A 13,379-nucleotide genomic window follows, 5' to 3' on the forward strand; every position below is an offset into this window, starting at 1 on the left:
TTTTACTGAAACATCTGATAATCAAGATTCAGGAATAATAATACCTAATAGACAAACTCCTATAGAATCATTTATAAATACAATAACAAAAATAGATTTTCAAAGATGGTATACAAATACAAAACTTATAGTAGAAGATTTTGAAATGGAAATAGTAGCATTAATAGACTCAGGAGCTTATATGAATTGTATTCAAGAAGGATTAATTCCTGTTAAATATTATGAACAAACGAGACAAGAACTTTTTGCTGCAAATAAAGGAAAATTAGAAATATAATTTAAACTTCAAAATGTTCATATATGTCAAGATAATTATTGTTTTAGTTTCGAATAATGATGTAAAAAGGAGTTGTTGAATATTTTGAAATTACATTTATTGATTTATATGAGCATGCACAAATACCATCATAATCTTTTTTATTATCTTATTCTTCTTCTAGACTTGACTCTTCACTTGATATTTCTTGTGTTATTAATATTTGATTGTCTTCTTCCGAGTCATAATTTTCACTTGATTCTTCATTTTCTTTATCAATCATTAATCCTATCATTAGATTTTTAAGTTTATCACTTATTTCTAATGAATTAATCTTGTTTTCTAATTGACAATCTCTTGAGTAATTTCCTACTTTTTCACATTTATAACATGTTGGTGTTTTCTTTTTTAAAGTTGTTTTATTTGAAGATTTTGATTTATTAAGAGTAGATTTTATAAACTTCTTTTGAAATTTTGACTCTATGTATGGTTTTTTACTTTTTATTTTATTTTGTTTATTTTTTCTTTTTGAAGGAGCAATTATTGTATCATAACCATAATATGAACAAAATTTTCCTAATTCTTTTTTACTATCTTGTTTTTCTTTTTTCATTTGACTCTTTAATTTAAGATCTGTACAAAGGGTTAATCCTTCATTATTGACAAAAGTAATTAATTCTCCATATGTTAATGACTCATAAGGAATTCTACCATTATGAATATTTCTTATTCTTTGTCTAACTTTTTCTGCGAATAAAGTGGGTAAACCTGATATAAATTTTTCTTTCCAATAATGACTTCCACAATCATGTCTTGTCATAACTTTGACCAAGAACATATCTTTATACCACTTGAAATCTTGAAGTGTTGGGCATCTAATATTATTAAGGATTTTAGAAGTTCTTTCTTGAAAACAAACTGGATCTCCTATAAAATGTTTTGTTATTGCAAATATTAATGTATTGACAACATCTTCTTCATAGAATTGGACTAATGTTCCTTCTTCTTTAACTATTGTCTTTTTTGCATTTAATATGTATTCTCTATCATTTTGACTCAAATAATGATCCCACCATCCTTTAAGTAAACCAGTGAATCCTATTACTAGGGCACCGGCAGCATGAAAGTCAAAATTACTAGTTTTGATTCTATAAGCATTAGCAGCCATCATCATTTCATGAAGTAAATTAATTATTTGATGTTCATTCATTCCATCTATATTCCATTCATAAAAACTACTACCATCATAACTAGTAGCTAATTGATAATTTCTATCTTCTAATTGATAATTTCTATCTTCTAATTGAACGTTAGGAAAATAGGGTTTTGAATAATAATTTTTTCTACTTACAAAATTATTAGAAATTGCATTGACTGTTACAGGAAGTTTTTCTATTGAATCAAGAGACATTTTGAATTGTTCTTCTAATTTATTTATTTCTGATTTTCCTTTTGTTATAGTTTGAATTTGGCTATTAATATCGTTAATATTGAGTTTGTCTAATCTAATTTGTATTTCTTTTAACATTGTTTCTGTTGGTGTGGATAATTGAATATTAGATTTTGCAGCATTTATGGGAATAATAAAAGGTTGTTCTAAAGATTTAGATGATGATAAAGTTGAGGAAATTTTTGAGGATTTTTGTTAGCCCAAGGGTTCTCCTAATCGGGTTTTGATGATAACAAACCATGGTTAAGTAACTAATTGGTTTAATGTTTAAGAATCTCAGGTATAAACTCGAAAATTCATCAAAGGACCAAATGGATACAAGATCGAGACGCTTGGAAGACTTGAGATTATAGGAAACTAATGTAAGATGAATGCATGAGTGCACTTAGGATTTTCATATGTTTTCATGCATCTTAGAAAACTCGGTTTATTCTTTAAAACGTCGACTTCATTAAAACCCGAGTTTTTAACTAATTTACCTTAGGCAAAATGTTTCAAAATTGGCTTAATAATTTACCTAAAGACCTTGCCTAAGTGTTAGAAAATAAAGGAATCAAAAAATAGGTTTTTCGGGGCCAAAAAGGCTCAACTGATCGAGGTTATGGCCAACCGGTCAACCGGTTGAGGAACCGGTCGACCGGTTGAGGTCGTCCGGTCAAGGACCGATTGAGGTCGTCCGGTCGAGGACCGGTTGAGGTCGTCCGGTCGAGGACCGGTTGAGGTCATCCGGTTGAGGAAGGTTAAAAACCTTCTCTCTCTCCCAGTAGCCTTCTCTTCCCGGTCGAGGTGATTCCTTTACCGGTCAAGGATCGGTTAAGGTAATGGTAACCTGTCATGCATTAAATGCTCCAACGGCTAGTGAACCGGTCGACCCCTAGCTCAACCGGACGAGGTTGCCTTTTGCTGATTTTGACTCCCGAACTTAGAAACCTATAAATTGAGAGCTCCACTTCATTTATTGGAAAGAGAACAATTGCATTCAAAGCCTACCTACCTGTTCTTGATCAAAAAGCTCTCATTTCTTTCATTGTGCATTAAATCACCACTTGCATATCCTTTAGTGCACTATTGTTTATCATCCTAGCCTTGTCTTGTATTTGAGCCATCTTTAAGCTAGGTTGAGTGATTATATCTTGTAACAATCCGAGTGTTAAAGCCTTCAAGAGGGTTGAATCTTGAAGAGGTTGTGTAAGAGTCCATTGGAGCTGGAATCCAAGTGTAAGAAGATTGGAAGCTTGGTTGAAGCTTCAAGTTAGTGGAACCCTCACTCAATTAGGAGGTTGAGGAGAGTGGACGTAGGCAAGGAAGTGCCGAACCACTATAAACCCTAGTTTGAATTCTCTCAACTCTATCTCTTTACTTTGCTTATTTTTTGTTTAATTTTGTTGTGATTGAAAATATTTTAAAAACTAAATTCACCCCCCCTTTTGGGTGTTTTTCTTAACTAAACATAGTCTTTGTTTTTTCAATTTTGATGTTAATGTTTCTATTTCTCCTATCTTCCCTCCCGGGGCAGAAAAAAACAAAATTTTAGAAATTTTTGTTGTTTGTTGACTTAGATGTTGAAGAGAATGATTTGTATAATTTAATTGTTGTTGAACTTGTCTAATATCCTTGTAAATTATGGGACTTTGTTCATCTTTGGTTCTTGAAATTTTGAAGGGTGATGCAGAGATTGAATTATTATCAAAATTAAATTGATGATTATTTAAGGGTGGTTGTGAACCTAATTCTAAAGTTATTGTTAAAATTATTTTTTGAACATGTTTTGAGTGTTTTAGTGCTAATTGATGTCCTTCTTTATCTCTTAAAGTTATAATTTGTTTTCTTTGTTTTTTAAGTTTGAAAAACCAATAGAAAAAAGGAATAATAATTTTCTTTTGATTCATATATTTTTCATATTGTTTTCTTAATGCATTTCTAGTTTAAGGGGGAAATGATTGAAAATAAGCTCTTTTAGTATTATTATAAGGGGCAAAATAATCTGATTTTATCTATTCCATATTAGGAGTAAAAGGAGTCTTTTATAATTTTTCTTATGAATAATATTGACTTGATTAGGATACATATCCGAATGAGTAGGTGACGCAGGGGGAGATTCTTATTGCTGATATACAGGAATAGGAATTTTTGGAGTAAAATCAACACCATTTAGACTAGGATTTGAAGTAGAAGGTCTTGCAAATATAAAATTTTGACTAAATGAATATCTAGAGGCCGGACTAAATTCTACTTGAATAATATCATATGTATGTTGTATAATTTTTTAAGGAGTTGTTAAAGGTTTAATTAGTTTTGGAAGAGTTAAATCTTTTAATTCCCATCGACCTCCTTGAGTAATTTCATTCCATTTTAATTTTTTTAGGAACAAAAGTTTGAGTATTTTTAGGATTATATTGTAATAATAATGTTTCATCTTTGACAGATTGACACGTATAGTATTAGAAACTAACTTTTTATATTTATATAACATTAAAAATTAACTTTTTCTTTTATTTAATATAGGATATCACAACTATTCCATCATCTATAATAGTTTATACCTAATTATATAAATATTAATCATTTAATATTATTTTCATTAACAAAGCTCAACTCAATAAATAAATATATATATATATATATATATATATAAAAGATTAAAAAGAATTTATACTCTTAGAAACTAACTTTTTCTTTTATTTAATATAGAATATCACAAATATTCCATCATCTGTAATAGTTCATACCTAATTATATAAATATTAATCATTCAATATTATTTTCATTAACAAAGCTCAACTCAATCTTCTTCCTGAATAGTTATGAACTGTTGATCACAATATTAGACCCGTCATCTTAAAATATTAATTATTAACGGGAGCCCTTCATTCGTAGGTCTTGAACTTATCCTCAAAACCAGGTAGACTCCAAACAGGCTGCTCTTTCCCAAATCCAATCCCGTGTGAAGAAACAAATTCTTAGCCGATAATTGTTGAAACCGACATTGATCATAAGCCCTTTTGAGGAAAATTCAAAGGCTGACGGCTAAGAGAAACAGCTCCATCCCAATTCTTTTATTTTTTAATTTCTTCCATTTTGTGCGGCTTGACCAAGAGATCTCTCATGTGTTCATAATTTGGGCCCCACCCTCAAATAATGGTTAGTTTTCTCATGGGACTAAGATTCCAAGTCAATATACATTGGGATTTTATTGTACACACAACTCAAGGTAGTCGATAAGTTGGTCAATTCAATCACTATAAGAAAGAGAAAATAGTGGTCTTTTACAACAAATTTGATAGATACCATGCCGTGTTTAGATCGACTTTCCAAGGATAAAAAGTTTCTTTTTATTTATTTTTAAAATTTAATAAAAAAATTTATACTTGTTCATCAATTTCATTTTAAAAAAATTAATATAAAAATTTTAAAAATATTTCATCTCATAAAAATTCTGTTTTCATTTCTATAATTTTTTTTATATTTAATAAAATTTTTATAATATTAATATTATCGTTTAAAAATTATAATTTAAACATAGTAAATTAAAAAAAACATATAAATCAATTGTATAACTTTAGAAGGATTTATTTAAATATTCTTAATTTTATAATTTTTTAAGAATGATTTATTTAAATATTCTTAATTTTATAAATAATTATAGGACTGTTTATGAAAAAAGTGAAAGTAAAGGTCATTATATATTTTTTTAAAAAAATCATTCCCTCCTCAAACTAGAAATGCATTAAGAAAACGATATGAAGAATACACGAATCAAAAGAAAATTACTATTCCTTTTTTCTATTGGTTTTTCAAACTTAAAAAACAAAGAAAACAAATTATAACTTTAAGAGACAAAGAAGGACATCAATTAGCAATAAAGCACTCAGAATATGCTCAAAAAAGAATTTTAACAATAACTTCAAAATTAGGTTCACAACCACCCTTAAATAATCATCAATTTAATTTTGATAATAATTCAATTTCTGCATCACCCTTCAAAATTCCAAGAACCAAAGATGAACAAAGTCCCATAATTTATAAGGATATTAGACAAGTTTAACAACAATTAAATTATACAAATCATTCTCTTCAACATCTAAATCAACAAACAATAAAATTTTTTAAATTTTTGTTTTCTTCTACCCCGGGAGGGAAAATAGGAGAAACAGAAACATTATCATCAAAATCCTTAAAAATTTCCTCAACTTTATCATCATCATCATCTTTATCATCATCGTCATCATCTAAATCTTTAGAACAACCTTTCATTATTCCGATACTGCAAAATCTAATATTCAATTATCTTCACCAGCAGAAACAATGTTAAAAGAAATACAAATTAGATTAGACAAACTCAATATTAACGATATTAAGAATCAAATTCAAACTATAACAAAAAGAAACCAGAAATAAACAAATTAGAAGAACAATTCAAAATGTCTCCCGATTCAATAGAAATAATTTGGACCCCACCCTCAAATAATGGTTAGTTTTATCATGGGACCAAAATTCCAAGTCAATATACATTGGGATTTTATTGTACACACAACTCAAGGTAGTCGATAAGTTGGTCAATTCAATCACTATAAGAAAGAGAAAATACGGGTCTTTTACAACAAATTTGATAGATACCATGCCGTGTTTAGATCGACTTTCAAAGGATAAAAAGTTTTCTTTTTATTTATTTTTAAAATTTAATAAAAAAATTTATACTTGTTCATCAATTTCATTTTAAAAAAATTAATATAAAAATTTTAAAAATATTTCATCTCATAAAAATTCTGTTTTCATTTCTATAATTTTTTTTATATTTAATAAAATTTTTATAATATTAATATCATCGTTTAAAAATTATAATTTCAACATAGTAAATTAAAAAAAAACATATAAATCAATTGTATAACTTTAGAAGGATTTATTTAAATATTCTTAATTTTATAATTTTTTAAGAATGATTTATTTAAATATTCTTAATTTTATAAATAATTATAGGACTGTTTATGATAAAAGTGAAAGTAAAGGTCATTTATATATATTTTTTTTAAAATTCAAATACAAATAGGAATGACAAATCTAATATATTTTATTTAATTTGAATTATCTATTATGGATGAGTATTGATTTATTCCCATAGAAAAATAAACCTCATTTTTATTTTCATAGGTGAATTTAGTAGGTGATTATACAATCCATGACATGCTCTAAAAAATATTGGCATTAGTAGGTGAATTTAGGTGATTAATTATAGTAATCTACATAAAATAATTCTAACAAAAGATAAGTAGTCAATAGTCATGCAATGATGTCAAGCATAGAGTTCAAAATATGGTTAACGAGTATGAGATAATAGGTCAAATTATGAAAAGTAATTAGTTCAGCCAACTTAAATGTGTCTTACCTAGGTACTTCAAAACCTAAATGGTTGGACCTCAACGTTAAATGTTTCATGATACCATTTGGTATCAACATGTAGAACATAATACAATAATAAATCCTTTCAATTGACAAATCTTTTGATAGTTGATTGCTTTCATTTAAAAATTTTTTTTTAAAAAAAAATGGTTTTGGTTTTCACCACCAAATGTACACAAAATTTAATTATTTGATATTTTGAATGGTGACAAAAAATTTCGGGCTTATTTGATATATTGTTTTTTAAAATAATTCTGAAAATTAGTTTTTGAAAACCGTTCTTTGATTTTTATAGAACAAAAATCTATATTTTTATATATAATATTTTATTTTAATCATTCTACATATTTATATAATTATTTCTTAAAACAATAATTTGACAACAAGTGAAAACAACTAAAAAATGTCTTAAAAAACATAAAACAGTTTTCAATTATCAAACATATTTATTGTGTTTTTTATTTTGGAGAATAGAAAATTGTTCAAAAAACAGTTTTCAAGCATACCTTCACTACCATAGTATAATTATAATGGTAATCTTGTTATAACAAATACTATTATCAATGATATTAAAAAGGATAACGTAATATTCTTTTTGATACATCCAAGCATTACTTTTTATGTAGGTAAATGATAAAATATAGGGTAAAAGTGATTATATATATATAAGGTATTAAATTAGCTCATGACAGGTGCTAATTTTTAGTTATGAAGATGTAAAAATGGAGTTTTGGATAAAAATAATGTATTTGGAAAAAGAAATAATTCATTGACTAACCCTCCCATCAAAATAATTTCCAAATTAATGTATTTCAACTACTTGGATATCCATATGGTTTGAGAATTTTTATTTTATTTTTTTTGTCACAAAATTGTAGTTATTAACTATGGTTTTAAAAAAAAAAAAATTAAACATAAAACTCTAGTTGGTGATTAAAATTTAAATTCGTAATTATCAATTACGATTTTGACTATTTTTAAAAAAAAATTAAAACTATAATTATCAACTATAGTTTTATGACATGAATGCCTACATGAATAAGATCTATCGGTTGGAAAATTATTTTGAGAATTAAATTTTTGTTTTTAAAAAATCATTTTTGCCTAAAACACGTTGGGCTTTGAATTTGGGTCTAAATTTGTCTAATTCAATGTTGGGCCCACCATTTGGTAGAACTTATTTGTCACACCTTGTAATTGTGGTATGGTTGCTTTGATAGGGGAAATAATAAAGAGCTGTTTTTCTTCATTCCCTTTTAGGGGACATATACAAAATCGAAGCCAATATTTGAAGATTGATGGTGAACATTTCCCATTAGGCTTTTGCATTTATTATTATTATTATTATTTATTAACATGAAAGTTGGTGAGCCTAATGGTGGACCCACCTTTACCTATTTATCAAATGAAAGGTTTATCCAAGAGAGAGATCGTACTACATTTATATATAAATGTTGATTTATCAAAAATATGCAAGAAAAGGACTTCAAATTGTTGATTTATGGCCACCATGATTCCACTCTTAGAAAAGAAGTGTAGAAAAAATAATAACTATGTTCCAATTCCACCAACAAAAAGACATTGGGAATGACATAATATCTAATACCTCATTTTCCAAAATAATTTCTAAAAACACTTTCTTAAAATTGTTCATTTTACTAGATAAATGGAAGCACTTTAATAGCAAATAAGCATTTCTACGATGAACCCAAAATTCCGTCAATAAATATATTACCTCAATTTTACTCAAGTTAAAAAAATTTATTCAATAGTCACTACTTAGTGCTTTTTATCTTAAATCTTTAGGGTTGCTTTTTTCAATGAACATTGGTTACGTTATGTTATTTGTACTAGTAACCGGTTTATAGATGAGTGCTATTGGAAAAATTATAACGTGATGTTAATTCAAATTTCCATCATGACATAAAAAATCCGTATATCCATCAAGTAGATTAATAAGATAAGATTTTTTATAAGATAAGCTTTTTCATATATCAATGGCAACCCATACAAGTAGAGAAATGCTCATACTGCGTTTTCTCTAAAGACAGCCAAAGGGGGACACACCCTTTGCAAACATCTTGATACGGTATTTCTAGCATATCTTGAGGACCCCATTGTCTCAAATTGGAAGACACATTTTTTGTACAAGTATTTAAGCATTTTGATGATAAAAAAGGTTTTGTGTGCAAATTACACAAAAATTTGTACTAACTAATCACACAAATAAATGTCTGTATTTTTACAATAATATATAGGACGGTATTATTCGATAAAGATCGAGCTGTGAGATTAATCATTCCATGTCATATGTATTATTATGTCCTATTATTTTGAATTCAAAATTGGTTTCTTCATCTCACTCTTTTAAGCTATGTTTGTTTCTTGGAAAAATTGAAGGAAAGTGGATAAGAAAAGAAAAAATAAAGGAAAATAAAAATTTAGTTTAAATGTTAATAAATTATTTTTATACATTTCTTTAAACTCATTTTATTTATTTCTCTCTATTATAACAAGATTAAATAATTTTAAAATATATAAAATTTAAATTAATTTTAATTATGTTTTATTTTCTTTTATATTTTCTATAGTGAAATCAAACATGATAAAACTATTTTCCTCAATTTTTTTTTTCTTTCCCTAATATTTTATGAGAACCAAATATAGCATTAGGGTTTTTGGTAGGAGTATAACAATTTATGAAAAACTGTTCTATCAACATAAATTGTGAAAGTATTGTACTTTATGATTTCATGTAGAATTCATATTTTGAAAATACGAACTCAATGCACAATTTTTCAATGTAAAGGTGAAATCGTTTTTTCAAAAGACATTCAATATAATAGTGTAAAATTAAAATAAGTGATAAAAAATATCATATTTTTGTATTTATTTTATAAACAACCGTTTTTTACTAACATTTAATAAAATCATATTCCTTTGTATTTTAATCCAATTATTTGTATTCAATCCGATTCTCTTGTACCAATTTTGTTATTTATACTCTTATCCAATGATCTAGATTCCATAATAAATATGAAATAAACATGCTCACATTTATTATTATTAAAATTCGGACCATATATACGACATTCGACTAGATTCTTTTGTTATTGCTTGTTATTACGAGATTACCATTCTAATTACATCGATATAATTAAATAATAAATATGTTAAAAAAGATTCTCGTAAGTATCATATAATTAAAAAAGTACATATCTTGGTCTTACTATTTGTATTGTTACCCAGATATTTTGATTCTATCATATACTTTTAACAACTATGAAAAGATGAGAAATTTAACGTAGGCTAATTCCATACCTTAACCATGTCCACATTTAGTATCAATCAAATTTGAGGTGGGGGTGAGGGGATGGGGTGGGGCGGGCCAGGGGGGACGTGTATGACAGTTCCCCAAGCCGGCCCTAATATGAATTGATACGTGACAAAAGAGACTTATCGCCACACTGACCAAATCCTCTGACTTCCCAAAAGTACCAGACAAAGGTTCCTTCAATAAGTACACATATGGAGATGGTGGTCCAAACTTGTGCCCCTCTTGTTGGGCAAAATTACAGAGGTGGGTCTTCCACATTTTCTAGAGTTGATGATTGTAGTAAACATTTGTGACCGCACCGAAATCATTACTTTATTAGTCTCATCTCACCTAAATTACTTATCTTCTATTAGGGTCTCGGGCCGCCATTTGAATCTGTCGTGTTTATTTAAAATAATTTATATTTATGTCCCGAAAAAAAATTTATATATTTGTTTTGTCTCGTTTAACTTTTTTCTTTTGATTTTTTTTTAAGTTTTTAAAAATTATTTTAATAAAAAAATAAAATTTAAATTAAATTAAAATGTAAAATTGATTTTATGTATAATGAAACAGACGAGACAATTCCTAAACCCGTCTCAAACTTGTTTTGAATTTTTTTAATCTTAAACCCACCTCAAACCCATTTATTTAAAGTTCAAATCTATCCCATTAAAGGCCAGATGGCACCGAAAAAACTCACCCGAGTGTATTCCTATCTTTGATTCCATGTTCTTATAGGGAGATTAAAGTTGTGACTTTAATTATGGTAAAATTTATTTTATGTTATTTTAATGTTGGAGGAAAGAGACCATTCACCCTAGTGCATTCCTATCTTTGATTCCATGTTCTTCTAGGGAGATTAAAGTTGTGACTTTAATTATGGTAAAATTTATTTTATGTTATTTTAATGTTGGAGAAAAGAGACCATTTTAACCCTATCTTCAACAAAGTCAGTGAGGAGCCCACATGACCCCACCACCATTGACTCATTGACCAGAAATTTATTCATAATCAATTTTTTTAATTTTTTTATTTGTAAAGGTTACATACATTATTGAGGGGAACATGACTCAATCAGACCGCCACCGAGGGATTGACCCCATTTATCATCATATTTCTAAAACAAATTATAATTACCAAACCCCTTTTTTCCCTCAGGATATATACAATTCACCACATATGTATTTCATCTACATAAATACTAATTACCTCTTTCTTAACTATCCTCAAAACATTTTTTATTTTTAAAAACAATTTTTTGTTTTTTAAAATAAAAATATTAAAAAACATGTTTGATAACCAAAAAATAGGGTGATTTTAAATAACATATTTTAGTTGTTTTTAATTGTTTTTACTTATTTTTTGAGAGTTTTTTTAAAAATAATTATACAAACATGTATGATTATTAAAAATAAAGCTATAAATATAAAAAAATATTTTTAAAACATATTCAAAAATATTAAAAATAAGTTAAAAAATATTATAGGTTTTCAAATAGACATTTGTTTTTATAAAATATCATAAAATAGTTTTCAAAATTATTTTAAAAAACAGTCACCAAACAAGGACTAAGGCTTTGTTTCACAATTATTTTTTAAAACATAAAATACTTTTTTATTCTTAAAAACAAAAAATAATGAATTTTTTACTTGTTTTTTTTTTAAATAATTATACAAACATGTATGATTATTAAAAATAAAACTATAAATATAAAAAAATATTTTTAAAACATATTCAAAATATTAAAAATAAGATAAAAATATTTTAGGTTTTCAAATAAACATTTTTTTTTTATAAAATATCATAGAACAGTTTTCAAAAACTAGTTTTTAAAACAGTTACCAAACGAGGACTAAGACTTTGTTTCACAATTATTTTTTAAAACAATTATTTTGTAAAAAAAAAAAAAAATGTTTGAAAACTATAAAACATAAAATAATTTTCTATAATTAAAAACAAAAAATAATGTATTTTTTAAAATCATTTTTAATTGTTTTTACTTATTAAGGGTTGTTTTAAAAAAATTTCAAATATGAAAAATGATTAGAAATATAGAAAAATATGTTAAGAACATTTCAAATACTCAAATGGATTTTTATTTAATGAAATATTTTTAAAAATTGTTTTTAAAAACCATTTTGAAAAATACTTCCCACATAGTGTATACTTTTTCATTCTTAAAATAGAAAATATAGTATTTTTTAGAATATATTTGAGTTATTTTGACTTATTTTCACTTATATTTTAAAAATAATAAAATAAATATGAAAATTAATTAAAAGTAAATATTCCATATAAAATTTATTTTTATAGACATTTGTTTTGACAAAATATCAATAGTTTTCAAAAACTAATTTTGAGAACCATTTGAAAATACTCCTAAGATTTCATTTGAATTTTAAATTCTCTCTATGTCATCACAATCCATTAAAAATAGACATTTTTCAACTTCTATTGAATTTAGAAATAAATTTTATTATTATATATTTATTTATTTATTTATTTATTAGGATAATTACAAATCAAAGCAATTGAATGTTTGCCTTATATGTTTTTGACATAATTAATTTATAAAAAATACTCTTTAACATTCCACCTCCATCTCACATACTTCACATTTCACATCCGATAAGTATCATATTTATAAAATACAATTCCTCCTATTTATTAAAAGGACTAATTAACTGTCTTTATAAGATTAAGAAAACAATCCTCAATTATTTGTTAAAAAAAGGGTATTTAAAATAAATTAATTATGTTTAAGCTTGTATTAATTATTAAATTCTAAGTTGACAAATTTAGGATTTATTTGGGAAGTGTTTTTTAGAACAATTTTTTGTCATCCAGAATAAAAAAACACAGAAACACATTTGATAACTAAAAATTATTTTATATTTTTTGTTTTTAAGAACAGAAAACATGATGTTTTCAAATAACATTTTTTAAAATATTTTACG

This window comes from Vitis riparia, chromosome 14 (genome assembly GCF_004353265.1).
Source record: "Vitis riparia cultivar Riparia Gloire de Montpellier isolate 1030 chromosome 14, EGFV_Vit.rip_1.0, whole genome shotgun sequence".
NCBI lineage: Eukaryota > Viridiplantae > Streptophyta > Magnoliopsida > Vitales > Vitaceae > Vitis > Vitis riparia.